This window comes from Melozone crissalis, unplaced genomic scaffold (genome assembly GCF_028551555.1).
Source record: "Melozone crissalis strain CALT ecotype California unplaced genomic scaffold, PUWL_Pcris_2 ptg000013l_1, whole genome shotgun sequence".
Taxonomy (NCBI): Eukaryota; Metazoa; Chordata; class Aves; order Passeriformes; family Passerellidae; genus Melozone; species Melozone crissalis.
In genome coordinates, this window is record NW_026535791.1 from 31,542,907 (window position 1) to 31,565,169 (window position 22,263).

Genomic DNA, 22,263 nt, shown 5'->3' on the forward strand with positions numbered 1-22,263 from the left:
GTTCAACTCAAATGGCAGCAATATTGACAAAGCAAAATCTGCCTTAAATAAGATCAGATTTGACTCAAAAAAATTTCTTCAATTCCTGCTTGAAAAATAAGGCTCAGTCTCTATGACCTGTCTCAAGAAATCTTGGTTTCGATTACCTTCTTTCTCTCTAAATGCATTTTCACATTTTCTCAACCAGAGGACTTATCACATGTCAAACCACCTTGCCTTCACACCTAGTGGTATATAGAATTGAGCTGCTTCTCAGTGCAATGGAACAGTTGCCTCTAGATATTTCTCTATTTTCCACTGGCCCTTTACAAGTCACAATTCTGCAACTAACTGTTTTCACAGCAGAGGGTACAGTGTCAGCTTTGTGACTTATTGGTGAGGAAATGTGAGATCAGGTGAAAAGGTTATTTAATGACCTGTAATGGTAAAGATCAGTAACGCAGTATGCAGTTGAGTACTGTTTGTAACATGTGTTTTGAGAGGGAGGCTAGGCTATTTCTCCTTTTCTCCATCAAGACCCCTGCTCTATTCTAGGAAGTTTACAAGCATGAGTTACATAATGAATAGACTCTTTTTCCAGTCTTTCAGCCAGTGATGACTGGTGAGAAAAAAACAGCAAAAGAAAATCTTTTGCAAGCAAAAGGATCTAATGACTCTGTTCTTTGAATAATTCTTAAAAAGGAAAGATTTTTTTCTCTAGAAAAAAAACAAACTAAAAACCAAACCAAGTGTAAGTGTTGGAAGAGAAAATTCAACAGCACATAAATAATCATGGATAAAGCAAGGCAAGTAAGGACATCCAGTATCTAGAAGGGTAGCTCCCCACATAGCTATTGTGGAGCTGTGGTCCTATCAACAGGCTGCTGTGAGTGGTGATTTTCATTGCTGAAAAGATATTAGCAAAAGTGTTTTACTTCAATGTAGAAGTCCCACTTAACAAAGCTTTATGTCATGGTTCATGCTATTGTTGTACAGCAACAATCCTTTGAACAATGTATCAAAAGTATCAAGACAAATCAAAGTTACAAAGACACAAATCCATTACCAAGGCACAAATCAAAGTTACCCCACTACGAGGTTATGCATGATATTGGTCACTTAGCAGAGGTCTACTGGGAGTAAAAGGTCTCTCTGCCTTAAGGAGGGACCTCGAGAGGCATCCCAGCTCAGGAGGTTACTGTCATGAATACAGCCTGCAGGAGACTCAAAGAGAGCTCACTGAAGCAGTCACAGAATAAAGCGGTTGGCTTATAGTCAAATGGGAAAGGTATGGATGAGACTCCATGTGCCCTCAGCTTTCTTTGTGCCTTTAAAACTGTCTTAGAAGATCCACTCATTATTCATGAGTTATTCACATGATCAGTGTTCCAAGCTTCCGTGCATCAATGCTCACTGTGTCACTCTGCTCCTTTGTGGGTTTTCAGAGACCCCATTGGAACTAGAGGAGGTCTTGACCTGGCTCAGGTTTTTACCTCCTTTGGAGCCTGTACCAAATTACCACTGGTTTAGTTAAGGGTTCAAATGTACTTGTCATATAGATTAGAGCTTGTGTTGAAAGCTTATGCAGTGAGCTGGAGCAGAGAGCAGAGTCAAGCATAAAGAGGCATATATTTATGAGCTAATATTTCAAAAGTAGAAAATAGATACTTTCCTATTTGAACAGCCTGAGGTGATCAGGAATTTTACATAATTAGCTTGCCATTGAATTTTTCATACTTTGGCTCTCTCCCAGTTCATGGGCTTTTACAGTCAAAATCTTATTATGGGCAAAGGGAACAAGCTGAAGCTGTGGATCCAGAAATTTACTTTTGCCTAATTAAATTTTTTAATTAGTACAGAAAATTCTCAACTATAATGCCCTTGAAAAAAGTGACTCAAGTGGCTAACACCAACACCTCTTCCCTTGTGTTCCCCCCATCTGCCTGTGTTCCTGCGCTCTGCCACATCAGCACAGGGTGGTGGCTGCCACAGTGAGGGTCGATGCTTTGCACTCCTTGCCAGGAGGAGTGGAATGCTTTCGGTGGGTGCAGCCCCCTTGGGCCCAGGACCCATCTTGGGACTCTGTGGATCTGTTTGTGTCTTGCACTGGAGGTTCCTTCTGGGCTCCTCATGAGGAATCACAAGGTGCCTCCTTGTCCCATGACACAAAGAGCTGTTTCCCCTACTCTGGGTTTCTCAGGTCCTCACTTCCAGCTGGTTGGCAGACTCTGGCAGCTCCCCATGAGCAGCACAATGGAGGAACCAGCTCCAAACAGCTTCAGCTGGCTCCAAACAGCCAATAGGGTGATATTCACCCCATTGAGGTGAGTATTTCTCCTTGTGACAGCCCTGCCCTTCCCCTCTTCACATTTTTCTGAGCTAGAAATGGCAGAAATATTATTTGCTGGGTACCAGCCAAATGAATAAACTGCGGTGGGCAGTGGTCGCTAATGCCCATGGCTCTGTGGGAGCTTCGACTCTCAGTCTTCTGCTTTCTCTTTGTGTCTGCTCTCACAGACTCTCTGCAGGAGACATCCTGAAGGCAAACGCAATCCTAATAAGAGAATCTGATGAATCTCAGTCTTGGAAGAGTAAGCCCTCCTTCCTAGCCTTGAGTAGGGAAATATATCTTCCCCATCCACTGCTGGCTCCATATCTACCAACCAAAGAGGCCCTGATAATAACTGGGCTTGTCAGTGACTCATGGGAGTGACAAACTACTCAGCACATTGACGCACTCAGGGTTTTTAGTACCAGTGGTGTACTGCCCTGTTTGCAGCAAGACTTGTAGAAAATGCAAGCATCTTGCCAGTTCTTTGGCTGTGATGGTCATAAGGACAGCAGAGTATTTATAACAGCCTCCAACTCAGCATAAAAATACTCTTTCCATTGCTGGAATACCATGTAAGGAAAAAAAAAAAAACAACCAAAAAACCGAACCATAAAAACCAAAAAACAACCAAAACCAGAAAAAAGCAGCAGAAGAAAAGTAGCAACTAAACTCTTTTTAAAAGAAAAGGTCATGGAAAAACATGTTTTTCCTGACACCTGTGGAATAGGCTCACTATATAAAGACTTTAATGTCTTTATATATTCCTCCAAGTACCTTAGGTGAAAGGCTTTGCAGAACATACATATAACCTCACTTATATGCAAAGGAGTAATAAACACTGCAGTCGTCAATAGAAAATTCTGCACTAATTGTTTTTTAATATTTGCAGTTCTTGTTCATGTATTTCTTCTCAAATAGAGTGTTGTTAGACAGATATTTCCATAAATACAGTTAACTTTTATGTGCTGTAAGTCTCTGTCAGAGCTAATCCTCTCCAATTTTAGACAAAGTTTGTAACCCTGATTGTACTGTACTTAAGGAACCGTGCACATATAGGATGGGGACAAGAATGTGCTCATCATGACAAGAAGTAGCAAACTACATAATAGGACATAGTGTACTTTCTTTGAGCTTATCCTTGGTAATAAAATAAGGACACCTTTTATTCAAGATTTCAGACACCATTTTATGACAGGGCCCTTTTTGACAATGTCAAGTCCTGTGTGTTCTCATAATGCTCAGTTATTGCTGAGCCATCCCTACCCAAAAGCATAACAGAAAACAAAGTGTCCTCTCACTATGTGCAGGGAGGCTATCAATTATGAGATCATCAATCCCTGTGTGTTTTCATTTTGCTTTGTGGTTGGCTGATGGCCATTTTTGACACCGTTATGAGATGCATTTTTTGACTATTCTCTGCATGGCTGCCTAATTCCTTTGGCACCCTCTAAAAAGTGGCCCCTGATACAATCACAGGTACATGCTAGGTAGGAAGAGACAGATCCTGTGAGCAGAGATGGAGGCCCCAGTGTCTGGGTGCAGCCCTACAAGGTTGCTATACAGCATTAATGGGCAGACTTAGGGCTCTGTGTGGTGTTGCAAGGCACAGGTAACACTATCTGCAAAACCTGCAAACCAGTGTGAATTTTTTATTTCAGAGGAATATGTGCATGCAGCCATTAAGGAAAACGCTCCAAGAGCCTGAAAACACCGTGTGAACCTGGAGAAATGGCTCATGAACTGCAAACTGGACTTTGAGGTGTCACACAGAGACAGTTGGTGGCATGGGAGATCTCCCCTTGCCCATGGCTTTGGGTATGCTGTGACTACCTGTAAGACCATTATGGGATGCAGGCTGGTGCTGTATATGCTATCCCTAGGTCAACGACCGACGTTTTGTAATGTTTCAAAAAGCTCCAGCTGACTAATTGGAGAGGGACAAAAATGAGATGTCGCTTGTTTGTATCTGTGCCTGCAGTGGCTGAAGAAGACAAAATGATCACAGAATTGACAGCAGTGCTAAAGGGAAAAAAAGGAGGAAGCCTGGAGACAATTGTTAGACAACTGTCCACATACCCAGTGAAATTATTTCCCTGTATTAGAGTTAAGTTGATTTCCCAGTGTTCTATTTTGTATCTGTGCGTAATAGCAGCATGTCAGCAGACATGCTTCTAATCATTAACTTTTTAAAAAAGAGATTAATTGTACTCTTGGGGAGATGAGAAGCTTTGGATATAAATCTCCTTTCTGAGGCTGATACAAGGTGAATTGCCAATCTGAACAGAGGCCATGTGGTATTTTGGTGTGCAAATCACAATTCTTACAGTTTATACAAGGCTGCAAAAAAAGCACTTAAAAATCCAAGATGGGTGTGGCACTGGAAACTGAAGAGTAGTAGATAGACTTAGATGTGTAATAGTTTTCCAAACAAAATAAGGGCGTTATGTAAATCTTAACAGAGATGAACTGATGAGCTTAATATGCTAGAACCATTTCTTTAAAAGACAAAACAGATTCTGATATACTTGTGGCTTTTGAAACAATTACACTGGTATCAGGCTATTAAGAAAGAATTTTTTTTCAGATTACAAGAAAGATAGAACTGAAAAATTATACCAGCAGTGATTTGACAAAAGTTTTTGCATAAAGTGCAAATTGTTCTCTGAAACTGATGGGCAAGCAATGTAGAAACCATTCATAACCATCTAACCAACACATAACTGCATTTGTGACGCAGCACAGTCCAAAGAAGAGGCAAACACTACACTTTTATTTGTCCCATATGGATATAACATCTGCTCCCAGGTGATCTAATATCAGTTATTCTGATTCTTGCATCAGTTCTTAAAAGCTTTGATTCATTGAGAATGCAACTATGATAAAGATTTCTGGACTGGATTTAGTGTAAATTCTCCACCTTTTCATTGAATTGCTACACTGATAGAAGCTGATAATCCAAGATGGTACCAAAAATTCAGTTTGATTTTGTTTCTAAACCACTTCCAGACACTGAATTTAATTACCCTTCTGTCTTCTAGATTAGGGAGACTTTTATTATCAAAAAATAATTTATCTTGAAGATACTAAAATTGTCTGAAATTAAACTGCTTCCTAACATTTTCTTTGGCAAGCTAAGTAGACTGAGCTCTTTTTCATGCATCTATGAGAACACAAATTCATGAGTCTTACAGCAACTTTATTTTAGTAAAGTAAATGTAGACGTACAGGCATTGGAGCAATAGTGAACCAGATTTTATAATTTCTTCCCTTCAAAGCTCTGCATCCCTTTGCTTTCAGAAAGTGCTCACTGAACTCACTGATGATTTTAAGACTGCCACAGTTATATACCTTTCATTTGAAAGACTAGCATATTTTTCTAGATAATATTACTGTCCTTTGAATAATTTTTTTTTCTTCACAAGTTACCTCCACTTTTTCTCTCAGTTTGTTACAAAAATTGGTTTAAAAAAAAAGCACATTTTTTGAAAGTTATTTTTCTCTACATCCATCCATGTATTGTGAAACATAAAACATATACAACTCTGCATCATCATATATTCTTCCTCTTCAGCAACAGCATGATATGTGCTGAAATAACACTGTTTTATTCCTTGGAGAAGGATGGATAAGCAGGAGTTAAGCAGTGGATTTCAAGTCATTTAGTCCAGTGGTGTGTTTGCTTCTAATGGAGACATCCATCTTTTTTACTGTCCAGGTACCCAATGCAATTTATGGTACATCGTAACTTCCCAGAAATACTGCATATTTGTTTTCTTAATGAACTATTGTGTTTCCAATGAAGCAGATTAACTACCAAAGCAGGGAATTTACTCATCTACAACTACATACAGACATATGCAGTTAAAATCACAACTCTCAGATGCAAACTGAATGTATATAAATACTTTTCATGCTGGGTTTTTTAAAAAACCCTGAATCTAAAGGTGGTAGAATTACATAGATGGTGGGTAACTAAACATGATTCAGAATATTATGGTATATTCAACGTTTTGTAAGTAAAGATGGATTCTAATAATGATCATCAGATAAAAAGTAAATAATTTATGAAGCTCATTAATATTTGGGTCTTTATTTTTTTTTTTTAAATACATTTAAAGTCCGAGTGGAATATTCTCTTGCCTTCAAACACTTTATTCACATCATAGCACTAAGTAATTGCTGACTTGCAGTTTCGCAAACCAGATGAGGCTTTTTTCCTTGCAAGCAAAACAAACCTGCAAATAAACAAAAAATTGCTTTGATCAGAAGAAAGCATGTGTTAGGAAAAAAAGGTCAAGGTAAGTGAAAATGTTACAGAGGAAGCTTTATAAGAGAAGAAAATTTATATATTTATTAGCAGAGAATTAAAAACATTAATGGACAATATAAGGATTGCTTGCATAAACAGTAAGACTAGACACAAACACATTAAGATGACAGAGTGAAATAAATTTAATAGTCACTTTGGTTTAATTTCAATATATGAGCCTTTTCTACTCAGGTGAACCAGCTAATTTTCATGTACAATGGCATTTATTTTACTGTTTCCCTTAAACAGTCTATATCCTGGAATAAAGTACTATTCCCAAATTTTTTTTCAGGTAGAGAATGATCTTGGTATTGTAAAAGAAATTAAAATAAATTATCTTCCTATTTTCAAGACCAGAAGTATTTATTATCATTCTAGATTATTAATTCCTATTACAGTATAGTACAGAGACAAAAAAAAAATTAATCCAAAAAACATTCAGAGTTAATTCATTCAAAAGCAGGGATTTAAAAATTATGATCAGGTTCCCAAAGTTTACTGGTTGCATGTAATCTTTTTTATTTTTTAAGACATGACATTCAAATTTGAAGTTATTTATCTCATAACATCTCATATCAATAATAATGTTTAACTAACTTTCAAAGTAGAATAAAACAATTAGCATTCTTAAATAATGTACTTCCTTGCAATAAGACCAACTTTTGTGACTCAAGTAAATGAGGATTCTAATTAACATTTTTTTATGCAATAGAAAGCAGTGAATTTGCAGTGAAAAAAGCTTGGTAGAAGTTTTTATACCTTAAAAAAGAAATCTATATCTAAAACCAGGCAAGAACTGAAAACAGAGGTATGGGCTTTCTCCAGTTTCCTCAGTCACAATGGCAGTAAAGTGCTACTACCAGTTTTGAAAACATATAAAAGGACTCCAACAAATATCAACATTTTTAGGCATTTGAAGAAATCTCAAAATACAGAGCTGCATATTAAAGTTGTTTTCCGCACTTTGGCACTAGTTTTTCTCATGCACAGGCTATTATTCTCTTGCTGTTTACATGGGCTTAATTTATTCTGATTTTCTTTGTTTCCTCATTTGATTGAAAAGCAAGGACACATATAGATCTGCAAACCATCAGATAGTAATCTTAGGAAAATAAATTACACCATGATGTTAAATATTATCCATGCTTGTACCAGGAAAAGACAATTATTTGATTATTAATGGTTTTTGGGCACATACATTTTCTGTGCATCTAGTTTAGTTAAATAACAAGTCCAAAAAGGCCAAAGTTTTCCATTAAAAGGCAGAATTCACAGCTGTTTTCCGTGATTCTGATCTTCCAAATACAATGACTACAAAGTGTTAATTCCTTTGGACAAATAAGGTGAGTAAAACTACTTATGTCACACACCTAGGCCCAGGGTGTTTAGTGGCTCATATAAGGTGCTGTTACAGCAAAGAAGGGAAATTACCTCTTTTTGCTAATACTCTAGCAATAGACTACAAGTGGTTCAACTCATTCACGACTACTGATTATGACTCAGCTCATTTGGAAAGAGTGAACCATTACCATTATTTCAGCTTCATAATGAATGGGAATGTCAGATTGATATACCTGTATATAGTTATTCTGTGCTGCTAAAAGCTAATACACATATTAAGCAGGTTCAAGAGTCTGTAGTTACTATTATCACAAAATTTCTTTTCCATCTGAATAAAGCTTTCTTGGGCTAAAGCCATAAATTGATCTGAAAAGCAATACTGCTTTAAAGAGGTGTAAAACTTAAATAAGTCTAAAATATTTAATAAGAAATATTGGAGAATTGAAAAATCCTGATGCATCACAGCTGTAAGATCAGAGCTTGAAAGATGTACTATTCTTTCACAAACACTCAGCATTTCCTGCACATTTGCTAATAACTAGTTATGCCTAGTGATAAAGAAGCAGGCTCCCTGTTCACTTTCCAAAAAGCCTAGGATCTGGACAAGCACAGGAATGGACAATATTGACAGTCTAGGCTGGTGTCTGCTTTGTACTGTGGGAAGCTGTGAAGGAATTGCCATAAACTAAAGGGGAGTTTTGTTCACCTTTTCCTTAAAGCAAAAGGTGAACAAAACTCCCCAAAACACCAATAAGCTGCTATTCTTTTCAGAGCACAAAATAATAAACTAGGGAAAGCTGTGTTTTAAACAATGCAAGTCAAATTTTCTGTGTGAGACATTAAAATAAAAACCTGCTAGACACTAACAATTCCCCATATAGGCTAAGCCACTCCTCTCATGTTGCTTTCTAATCCAGAAGTTTTTAGTGTCTTCCTAGGTTGAAAAATCCCATGTAGTCCTGTCTTTGTTCCTAAGAAAGAAGCTTTCCTTTCATGGTCTCTCAGACTTGGCACTCTGCATTCCACAAGATGCTGAAAATTTGCAGTCTTGCTGTGTCTGTCATTTTCCTTCCCCCTTCATTGAGAAAATTCCTCAGCTGAAAACTCTCAAAGGAATGAGATAGTCCAAGGAATGGGGGGTCTCTGTTGCTGCTGTGTGGAGCAATCAGAAGAGCAAAACCAAATTACTGTTATGGACACTCAATCACATCATCTTTTACTGGGCTTGACACTGCACATGCAATAAGCGAGGAACCCGTTACGTTTGTCAAATGATTCCATGTCTGACAAAAATACCTTCACTTGCACCAGTCAAAATTTACTGTTACAAATCAAAAAACTTTTCTAGTTTTGCAATATAAAATGTGGAAATCTGAAAATGTGTTAATGCAGATTTTTTTTTAAATGAATGAAAGTAGCAGATTTACAGAGAAGAAAATGCAAATTCAATTTTGTTGAGTACAAATATAAGGTCTACCTGATTTTAGGGTTCTAGATTTTGTAGGACAAACAATTTAGAGGAATAGTGAGGATGCCAGTAGTAACAGAAATTCATAAAGCAGTGCAGAATTTTGCTTTTCAATCAGTGTTGATTATTCTTGGAATTCATTTAACTAGTAGCCACAAAATAACTATTCTTTTTGTCTTAAATCTTCATTTCCTAGGAATATGTATTTGTGTAATAATTCAGTCCCATCTATCTTGTATTTCTGTGTTTATAGTTGCAAAAAAATTCTTGATATAAGACCACATTTTACCTAGAGTTTTGGAAGAAAAATAAAAGCAATGGCTGCACACATCTGGGATTTGGGTTTGGATTTTTTTGTAAATTTGTGCTTACTAAAGCTTTTTTTTTTCAGTTTCAAGAATTGCTGAATGACTAATTACTGCTGAATGCTTCATACTAACAGTAGAATTAAATAATTTTTGTTATGAATGCTGTTGAACAGGTACTTATGCAAACAGAATTATATAAGCAATTCACAGTATGTTGCATTAAATTTTAGGTGTCTTTTCTTGGAAGGATTGATTTATGATAGGCTTTTTTAGTAAGAATGTGAATGCTTATTGTCTTGATTTTATTAACACACAGGTTTTACCTGGGCAACATATATTGATGAAAATAGAGTTATAAGGATGGGTATCGCAGTTTTTCATAGCAAAAGGCAACTAACTACTCATAAAGATACAATTTCCATTTTTATTTGTATTCATTTTAGTCTATTAACTTAAAAAACATCTTGTTAACTACCTAAAATATTTTCAGATTAAAATTATTAAAATATATGAGATGTGTCCAAATATACTTAAAAAACTTCTTCAAAAACTGCATAAGTTTGTTTATTGTATTAAAAAATTATTGATGTTAAAATTTATTTTAAAATTTTGTTATTTATTATCATCTTGTTGAGTAAATTCTGGACATCAGTTTTGACAGCAGCGGTATCGTGCTATTCATATGACCAGTTACACTGGATGAATAATGAATGAGAAACAGTCATAACAAGTAATTTGCTGACAACCCTTAGGCTGAAAATAACTGATTAAAGCTATTTTGGGAATACTGATCTGTAACAAGGGTAGTCAAAGAAATCAGGATGAGTTTGTGATTGATTCAGGAATGAAACATATCTATCATTCGCAAAAACTCTTGGGCTTATTTTGCAAGCTTGACCATTAGTCTTTAAAGATTTTTCAGGCTCATTTGTGACAGGAAGAAATTGCATTTCCCAATGGCTTGTTTGGTTTCTGGTTGGTTTACATGCCCTTCCCCAAATAATCTGTTAAATAAAAAGAATAAACCACAAGGAGCCTAAAACATGGAGTGAAGCCCATCATTTGGCAGTAAAAATACATATTTCATCCAAATAGAACAGCATTATTGTTTGGATAGTATTACACAAAATTACAGTTGTTTATTTTTACACAAAAATATGTCAATCCTACAGGGAGCGCTGCCAGGCAGGAGGGTAGAGGAAAAGGAGAAGGTGGGAAATGCTATCGGTTGCTCTGGAAACCAGTACCATTTCCATGATGCTCTGGGAAAAAAAAAAAAAAAACCACTGAAAAACAAAGTTTTAAATATATTCAAAATTGTCTTTACATGTCCAGTGTTTCAGTGAGTTGAGTTGTCTGTGATAAGATCCACATAGAATGTTGATAACCCAAAGAAATGCAAGATGCTTCCACATCATCAGCAGCTTCACACACCCACCTCACTCACCCCCAATATTTTAAAAACCAACTTTGCTTTTCTTGTTTTTTTGAGATCTTTGAGATTTTTAATTTATATGAATATATAAAGTTTCATTTCAAACAAGGAAAGCGGAGAAAATTAATATGAAGTGTGGGAAAAAAGATGAGTTTTCCATAAGAGTTGAAAATCTCCTATATCCAGAATGTCTGAAATATGCAGGTTTGTTTTCTTAATGCCTTCAGTATAATCTAGATTCAATACTGGTTTTTTTTAGCAATTTGTCTTTGTGTTAGCTGAATCATTTGTCAAAATCTTAAGCATAATAAATCGTTTACCTGTCAGTTTCTTTAAGATTTTGAATATCGTAGAGTCAATCAAATAGGGAACAACTATCATAAATATTGAATTCATTAACATCTTGGACATACTCAACTATGAAAAGTATCCCAAGGAAATGAGGGATTAACTTCTAAGTGAATCCTTACTAGAAAAGAAAGCTTGTAGCCTGTATTATATGATATGCAGGTTAAAAATCAATTCACAAATTTTAATTCAGTCTGAATTGTTCAAGTGATTTGCAGCATGAACAATTCAGTCTGTATTTTTTTCGTTCCTTTTAAACTTGCACATATGAAATGCATACAAATACATTTAAAAAAATAAATATTTATCTTTACAAAAAAACTGTTTCTAAGGATGACTCTGGGAGCACACTAGAATTTTCTAGTAATTCAAAAGTGAAATATTTTTTTCCCAAAACAATGAAAGTTCCCTTAAATGCTGTCATAGAGTTTCTTAAAAAAATGCTATATACTTTGTATTTTGTAAGATACATTATTTTCTTCATTTTAGCATCTCCTCTTTTTCTTTTTTTTCTGTATTTCCAGGTTTACCAGTAAGCACATTTAGGTTATCAGCTAAGATAAATGCCATTTATAGAGTGGTGCAGATTGTTTCCCATTCTATAAAATACATTATGGAGTTTGCATTGAAATATCAAAGGTTTGGAACGCATTTTGCATTTTCTTTGAGGCAGGCCTCACAACAGAGTGTGGCTTGCAGTGATAAGCTAACTCTGCTGGAGCACATAAATACTGTACAGTAAAACCAGTGAAAGGTTTAAACATGTAAGTCAGAGAGATGAAATGGAAGCCATCTCGTACAAAGCAGGTTAAATAATTTCCAAGAACACTGCTTCTTGTTTTACTTGAGTGTATTAAGAAAGTGCATTTTTTCTTCCTGCTGAAGAATATTGATTTAAACAATTTTATATAGCCCTTAATGCTGTATACAATGGAAGATTTTGCCTTGCGAATGTAAACAGGTAAATATAATTTTATAGTTAAGATATAAAAATACTATGTTTTATTCATACTTCTGGAATATTATTTTAAAATAATTGAATGCTAACACTGAAGCTGGGATAAAATAAAAATATTGTTTGGTATTACATTTTTAGTTATTCTTTTTCATGTATACACAGATTGCTGGAGGAAAATACTGGAGTCAAAAGTGTGCCACGAAGATGCGAAAAAATACTTTAATGATAGTACATTTATGAGAGGTCCATCACATTTAAAGGGAAAGATTGTTTTAATATACCACCTTTTGTCCTGTTTTCGGTCCCTTTGATAGCCCTCTGTCCAGGACTGCAGTGAGACCTGCAGTGAGGAATTTATCGCTGTGTGCCAGTCTCTACTGAATTCTACAGAAAGGAATCAGGTAAACCAGCTTTGTTTGTGTTTAGGTTTTGTTTCTTTTAAATCTTGTCATAATAACAGTTTCTAACTTAATGGAAGGTGCCAAATTTTAGTGTACTTTAAGCATACAATTCAGCCTTTCTTTCACTAATACATGATTTACAGAGAATTCTAGAAAATATTGTGGTTTATAAGCATTACCTTTGCCTTGAAAAATCATGTATTTGATCATTATGTTGTAGACCATCATTATACATGAAAAATTTGCAAAGAAACATTTTCTCCTTCTCTGTCTCATAATAAGACTTTGTCAAAACCACCTTGTATTTCTTTTATTGTCTTTTACATTCACAACTGTGTCCTTTTTGGCCCATGAAATGTTTGAAGAAAACAGTTACACAGCCAGCCATGTCCGTTACCCAATTTTTCAACATTATTGAATATATGTATTCCAGGTGGAGTGGACCAGGTTCTTTAACCCCCTAATATGTCACTGCTCCAGCTTGAAATAATTTGGCTAAGTAACCTTAGGCAGGTTTTTTAGGTTTGGAAGGATTGTGCTTGATGATTTTATTTTTAGCAAACATAACCATATGTCTGTCACTCAGTAAAAACCAGAGGTATACACCTCCAAATGTAAGACTCATTTTCTGAGGCATCCCACTCCATTAGGAAGTTTGGATCAAGTCTACTTAAAGGAATAAGTAACACTAGTATTTTGGTCACCACATCAAAAATCAATTCAGCAGGCAAAAATCTACGTTCAGTACGGGTTTGGGTTTTGGTTTTGGTTTTGTTTGTTCCGTTTTTTTGCTTAGGGATTATTGACATGCATTTAGTTTCCTCAATACAATCTTTCAATTACCACATGAGTTTGTCATTCAAATGACAGAATGATACAAAATCAAGTGTAGTAGCACAATTCTCATCTGTAGCAAATGTTTAAGTATATTGATGGTTGAAGAGTTTGCAGAGCTAAGTAATTCCCTGATTATTTAAAGCATTGATATTCCTGGTTTCCTAAATCTTCTGTCTCTTCAGGATCTCTGTCTCTAAAAGTTTTTCTTGAAGTTACTGTTGCCTACAATTTCCACTTTAACCCCATTGATAAACATCTGTGATCTGAGATCTGAAAATGTTTTGCAAAAGGACATCCTGTAACTTCAAAAGCAAAAATTTTTTCAAATGCTGTCAACAATATTAGATAAGGTGCCTGAGGCCAGGAATTAATCCTTGTTTTTAATTTGGGTTTGATTCTGAGTTAAAATTTTTCATAGACTTTTCACATACAATTGTCTCCTGACTTTCTACTGGATGAAGGCCCAGTCTGCTTGGAGAAATCCAAGTCTAAATCAACAGATTCTGCTTCAGTTAAGCTATGCCCGATATAACTGGCACAACCTTTTTTGCTTATTTTAAAGTGTTAGAGTTTTGTGTGTGTGTTTTGATTTTGGTGGAGTTTTCTTCTTTTTTTAAACACTTCGTGTGTTTAGAACACTTTTCGTGTAGTCTACTTGGATAACCATACAGAACCCCTCCTCTCAGATTCCTCTTTGCTGTGTTTCATTTCTGCATCTCTGAAGAGTATAGTCCACATCATTAGTTTGGTAATGGTTTTATGAGTGTTTTTGTAATTGTTTGTCAGTCTTGCAATCTACATGAGGACATTGCTAGTAAAATGTTGATATCCTTGCCTAAAAGCACTGATGTGTACTGCACAGCTCTTACTTCCTGGCTCCTTGTTTAGAAAAATGTTTAGCTCAGAGCATCTGGAATGATTGGGGCTTCCAGTTTCACCAGCATGACTTAGGTTTTTTTCAGGTAACCTTCTTTTTGTTTTCTGGTAGCTGCTGCTTTCAGTGGAAATATTTCCTAATAGCAGCCAGATGGTTTAATCCAATAATGAAGCTAGTGGTTCAACAGCACACTGCTTATTAGGTTAGTGATCAGAGCCAACAACATAAACCAAATCCAAACATAATGAAAGGTAATTTTATACTAGCAATTTTTATAACATAACCATAATAAGAATGTTCAAATTAAGGTAGTAGAAGTGCAATCTGCACTGATTGGTGTATTAAAAAAAAAAAAAAAAAAAAAAGAAAAATACTTAAAGATGTAGATTTAGATTGATTTAAGTAACTAACTGAGGAATTACAGTGCCTAAAAATTAGACTCCTGCTATCTAGATTCCAGAGAAATCCAGATAGTTTTACAACAAGGTGATAATTGACATGGAGAAAGGTAGTCTTGTAACCCCGATCTCTGTCTGTTTTTTACAGTATAGGACTCCCAGCTATGCAGTTCTTTATCTCATCTTCAGTACAGCAAAATGCATAACGTTAACAGGAAATAAAGATTGAAACTCTTTCTTAGCCCCTTTAGATGTGAAAGCAAAAAAATTAAAATGAGTCTTTATTTTACTTATTTTCTTATTCTTGCAATGAGTTTTGTATTGCTGGCTACAAAATTGACTTGATTTATATCCTATCCTTGATTAATATATAATGGAAAAAAGTAGAAATTATCCCAGAATATTAAGAAGAATGAGCATCTGAGGTAGATGGTGCTTATCCACTATGTGAAAAAAACATTTGTTTTGATAAAACGTTATATGTCAGTTTATGAATCCATTATGTATCTTTCCTTTTGCTGACACAGGTCATTTTTTTTTAACCTGCTTCTACTTATGTTTTTTTACTTTAACACCAACTCTTACTGTCTTTGGAAGGCATATTTATAGCATGGCCACTGTTTACCTCAATTAATTAAAAGTATTTATTTTTATTTTAATTTCATTTTCAGTATAACATTCTGTGTCAAAGAGCAAACCAGAGAGTTTTGAATGATTTAAAATTAAAAAAGTGATAGAGAATGGACAATGAGAATGTGACTAGAGAGAAAAAGTACATAGAAATTTTAATGTAATAAAAGTCAACTTACTGACACAATTGAAAACTGATTGTTTAACACCATATTTCTCAGTATGGGGGGTTATAAAAATGAAATAGAATACATATTAATCCACAGTGTTCTGTACGATAAAAAATGTAACTATATTCAAGGATAGATTGTTTTTACAGTGTTTAGGTATGAATCTGATTGAAACCAACAAATTTTGATTCATTTTTAAACTAGTATCCATTAAAGCCCACACTGTACTCAGTATCAAGCACGTGAATTTTCTTCCAAGATATATTTCCCTTCTTTAATTTCCTTTCATTTAAGAGCTATTTTCTAGGAGAAAGCCGCAAAATGAACATTCTTTTCTCTGCAGCTTTTCATAGTAATACAGTCAAGAGGCTATCCAGGTTAATCTGGAACAACTCTGTGGCTTATCCCTTCCCCAGAGAAAAGGCTACTCTGGAACAGCATTTGATTTGCACTTATGAACACTAGAATGAAGAAAAGCTTTTCTTTATTTTCAATTTAAGACCTAGGCACATAGTGACCTAATTTTCTTCAAGAAGGAACCTTAAATAGGATTTGAGATCTAAAAACTCGCAAATCTCAGACATAGACTAGAAAATTTCTAGATTGAGTTTTTAAGTGCCAATGTAGAAGTTAAAAAACAAAACAAAACAAAGCAAAAAATCCTACCCACAATTAGGTTTACATTACAGATTAGAAGGAAGAACCTGATGTTTTAGATAATTGATATCCTGTCTAAATGGTTAAAAAGGTATAATGAGAAATTATATTATGTTCTCTTTCTAAATAACATTATTAAGGATAAATATCTAAGGATAAATATCTAAGGAAAAATATTTAAGGATAAATATCTAAAGAATATATTTAAATCTGATACCTACAAAGTTGTCCAACAAAATAAGACATTTCATTTTGAGGCCAGAATCTTGTAGGAAATTAGCTATGATTGCCTGGGCAAATCTGTATTAAAGACATATAATTGAGCTTTGAAAAGTAAATATTATTACGATTGAGTTATACTGGCATTTTTTGTAAATTTTCTCTATTCACCTTCACCTTCAAAGTGAATCTCATACTCTGCATAATTAGTGGTCTTTTATTTTGTTTCTCCCTTTATAATGAATAGGTCAATAAATATTTTTTAAAGTCTTCTATCTATAGCGTGAAAAAAAACTCAGAAGTGGTTAAGGAAATATTATATATGGTCAGGGAAAAGTGAGAAGCATAGAAGTGGCTGGACTTTTTTTTTTATTATTCCATGATACACAAGTAAAATTAATGTCACCTCCAAAATTAAAACAAGAGACTATAATTGCATCTTTTTGTCTTTTTTACTGTTTAAGTCACTCATTTTGTATATCACAGTACTGAATTTGAATTTTTGTTCATACCTTAGCGTCAAAAGTTCTTGAAGTAGGATAAACTATCTTGGTTTTGAATGGTATACCCCAGGAGCAAATATTACATAAATATTTATTGGAAAAGATCCCTGAAACCACCTGCATATATCTATTTAGAAACTGAGGGGTTTTTTAAACAACAAAAAAGCTAATTTTTGTATGTGTCCTTTTCCATTTTCTCCTGAATAATTTTTGGGTTTGTGTGCTCTTTTTTATTATTACCACTTTTTACTGCATTGCAGTAGCATAATTAAAAAAAAAAACAAAGAAAGAGATGCAGTATTTTTTAATACTGGGAAGAGAGAAAGCTGGTATTAAATACATGATTCAAATTAAGCCCATATGGTTTAAAACTGGTCAAGTACCCTAACTGGAGACCTATATAAAGGGTTTCTACAAACATCACCCATTAAACTCTTCATTATAAATAGACTAACAGCTATTTACAGAGTTAATTCAGGAGGAGTAGGGACAGGTGAGAAGAGGCCAGTTCATGTAAACAATTTTTGTATTATTATTTTCTGAATTCTTGTAGAGTCATTGAGTCCAAAGCAGGCAGCAGTGTCTGAGCAGGAAATAATTCTCTTTCTAGAAAAGAAATTCCCTTTGCTAGTTTTGCTTCAGAGCTATCAGGGAAGAGCTCAGTTGGAAAAGTTATGGAGGGAGCTAATACCTCATGAAATGAAAGGAATACGGCCTTTAACAGATAATCTGTTTCTCTGTCTTTTTCTGTAGTGGTGCTAATAAAACCACAGTCATCTGTATGACATAACAAGAGTGAAAAACCTGAATGCATAATAGCAGAACATGGATGATACCTATTTGTTCTCATGTTCAGATATCCAGTTGAAAATAACAGGTTTGGTTTTGGTTGTTATGAATCACGATTTTGTGAGAATAAAAAGAGATTAACAGAAAAAACTCCAATTTTTTTTCTAGGTAGATACTTCTTTTAATTAGCTTTGATCTCCAAGTGATTTAGGAAATTTTAAATAGAAACTTGTGCATCTAGAGTGTTTCCACTCCATAACTTTCCTGATAAACTGTACAATTTATCTGGAAATTTATCAGACTAACTTGATAGTAACTCCAGACTAATATATTTTTGAAATTAATCACAGCTACGTTTAGCTACACATACACATAGCTACACCTACACTACAATGTCATGTAACTATAATATGTTAAGGAAACATGCTTCCATATGCTATGAAAGTCCAACAAATATTTTTTGTTTAAAAAATATTCACTTAGTACAGGATATTTAATTTGTGATTGTATTAAATATCTATGTATTGTCCTTATGCTTACAGTGTTCAGCTGCGCCAACACATACTCTGTTTACAAGTAAGGATAATTTCCCAGTGTAATATAGTTCCTCCAAACCAGATTTCTTCAACAAACGTCCCAGATTACATTCCCAGTGTATTTAATTAAATTGTTTTCCATTTCATTCCACCTGGAGTCTCAAAGGGTTATAGCAGCTCAAGAGTATCTGATAGTACTCAGCCAAGAAAGTACCTGCTTTTGGTACATTAACCTTGTCAGTAAGGATAATTTTGCTCATTCCTTGCATTGAGATACTGTCTTCACACAATGGCAGAAGATTACTGTATTTCTAGCTTCAGCAGAGAGAATATGAATGAGTAACTGTCATCCCAATGGAATATACTCAGAGGTAAAACATTTGTTTGACTTATGAACCAAGGAGCACTAAGAGAAATAACAAAATCACAGTGTTTGGTTCTGATTAACACATTATTGGTTTAAAATTCACCATTCTTATTCTAAAGTCACAGATGACTGCAATTTATTATGACATAATAAACTGAGACAGTAACAATATTGAACTTTGAGAACATTATTCACATTATTTCAGTAAATGTATAGAATTTTCAATTCAGCTTGCCATATAATCCAAGTCTAAAATGAAACTTCAGACTTTTAATTCACTTATAGGCAAAATCAATTAACTCTCCAATACATCTATATGCTTTTTTCCCCCAATTCTTAGTCTGTGTGGATTCTTATAATCTCACAGTGTTTGCTAAAGTAGCTTTAAATGACTTAGTGAAAAAAAAAATTCCAAGTTTCTAATTTAATTTTGTTCTTTGAATTAAGGAAGAAAAAATATGGAAAGCCTGAATTTGAGTCTTTTCACTGTAGTGAATATGAAGTCCTCAGTGTAATTACCATCACACACTATCTATAATTTTAAAATTAGATAATGGTCAACTTTAATAGCTAAATTATTCTCTGTGTCTACAACTAAATAGTTCTTTCCAAACCAATTCTGAAACTTCAGACCATTCAAACAAGTCTGTTTCATACAAGGCAGGTAAACTTCATACGGGATTGATATAGATGTCTGCTCATGATATTTATTCATGACTACTTTTCTTTATGAAACTTGCTGTGAAAGAAATGTTGCCCATGGGAGCAATACAGTATTTCAACAATTTCTGGTTTTTAAAAAAGACTTTTTCTATAGATAGACAACTGGAGAAGAATCTTATGTGATGTATCTCTCAAGCTTGCAAACTCTTTCTCCATGCTCACTGCAAAGCAAATTATAAGAAACATTGCTTTTTAGCCTGATTTACATTTTCTAATGTACTGGACAAATAAATAGATTTACTTGAAAAACAATTTGACTGTAAAAATCATGACAATACATCTTGCCAGAGGCGTAAGTCATGCTGTCACTAGGCTTTAAAATCTGTTCTGATTACTTGTGTGTCACTTGAACTTGGTTTTTAAAAAAAATCTATTCCAAAATTAATTTTCTATATGAATTTTGAGATGTCCCTTTTAGATCTAGTCCAATATTTATCATAATATATTCTCATGAATTTTCAAAGGTTTCTATGAGTTACAGAATTCAACAGAGAATTTAAATGCAAGTTTATAGAAGTATTTTGCTTCACTAAGATGAAAACGTTTCAATTTCTTAATTGATCAGCGATGTATATTTTTTATGGTATAAGATAAAATTTCAAAGAATACAACAAATAAAAAAAAACAACCCAAGACTTTGATATTATAAAAAAAATGTTGTTCAGTGGTTTGAAAAGAAAATACTCTAGTACATTTTCTTACTCTTGTTCCATCAGTGATGGATGGATGTTTTGTGTTTCCTCCTACTCCAAGTACCAGGACTTCCACCAGAAAACAGTTTCACTTTTCTGCTACCTATAATTTACATTAGCACCTAAATTTATGTCCACTGGTGCAAAAATTGGGATTGAATCAGAAAATTTGCTAGGAATGCATATTTATAAAATATATCCAACAAATCTTGTTTTAATCTTGCAAGATTAGGTAGGGTTAATCCATGACTAAACAACAGTAGAAGCAGCACTCACGGTCTACTACTGTATCTGGTTGTTCTGTTTCCCTACACTGACACCAACACACTGATTGAAATTTGTTTGTTTGCAGGGGACGATTAATTTTCAGACATGTAAGGCTGATAACAGAAGGAAGCATAAAAGCCACATTGGAGGTGGTTCAAGGTGATTTAGAAGGTCTTTAATTGCCTTTAATAGCCAAATTTTGTCTTCAGAACAGTGTTCTGCCAAGCAGAATTATTAATGTGGCAATTAGTCCTGCTTTTTTTTTTTTGCATATTTATGCTTTTACTTTATTTTATACAAATTAAATTTGCTGATATTCATTATTCAAAGATTTCAATAGGTCTGATAATCTCTCTGTTGATATGGTATTTCATGAAGAGACAAATTTAGGAGAAATGCATTACCTTATTTTACCCATTAAAACATCATATTCTCACACTCCTCAGAGGATTTTCTTCTTTTCCCTTACATTTCATCAGATTTTCATTATTAACCTTTTTTTTTTTTTTTTTTTGATGGACAATAAATGGAGCTCTATTAAAAAGCCACTGAAAGAGGGAAAAAAATGTCCTTGAGTGGTTAGATGGATATTGATTTTCCATCCAGAAAACTGTATTTACAACTTTTTGCGTTATGGAAAGTGGGAGTGCAGAAATTAAACTCCCAACTATTGCAATGAGGTCTATGGAAAGGTAGGAAATAATGATAAAGTGCACACAGAAGCATCTGCAGTTCTTCTCTGCAGAAAAGCAGAGTGCACTCCAAATCCTGCTCTTGAGATAGGTTCGGGTTTAGGCAGTGCTGTGTGCTCAGACCTTGACCATTTCCAGGTTTCTTAGTGGAAATAGTGCCAAAGTTGACTAAGTTAATAAAGAAGTATAAAAACATTGTTGCAGTTAGAAACAAATAAACAAAAGCCAGTTCTAGATTTCTATAATGAACGTTATTAAGCTCTACTGTGAGAGGCTTTTTGGTCAGAAAAAATAAACAAAATAATGAATTTTGATCGGAGTGGTAAAAAAACAACTCTGAGCTATTTTTCTAAACTAAGTTTGTAAATAAACCACAGTTGCCATAAAGTTGGAAAGATTGCTGCATATGGAAGTCTTCCAATTTTCTCTTTCTGGTACTATTTTTTTTGAGCAATTTAGAAGCAGCCTGGAGCAAGAAGGTGCCTACAGTGCTAAAGAAAGCTGACTACAGATGTGACAGACTAGAAGTAGTTGATCAGACAGCACATTGGTTCTCATTCATCTCAATTTTCAGTTTTCTGAAAGAACTTCCATGTTCAAACACCACTATGGAGACATTTTGTACATCAGCTATTTGCAGATAGTCCTCCCTTTCTTAAGAAAGATGGTTTCCACTGCCTGTGTTATGATAATACACTGGAGGCATGCCCATTCAAATCCTCATGCATATTTCTCACATGATGAATTTTTATTGCAGATTAGAAGTGACAAGAACAGGCTCTCTGCCTAAAAAATGCTCTCTATTCATTTACATATATATAACCCAAAGCCTTTTTTTTTGTGAAATGGGCCAGTAAGCTACCACTTGAGTCCCTGTGCTTTATATACTTCTCTCCTAACAGTATTAACCTGATTATTATTATTATTATTACTGTGTCCTTAAAAAAAGGTCTTTATAAAGGTCCTGGAAAACATTTCAGGAGTAATACTTTATTCCTGGGCATCTGGAGCAAAATGGTTTGCATTT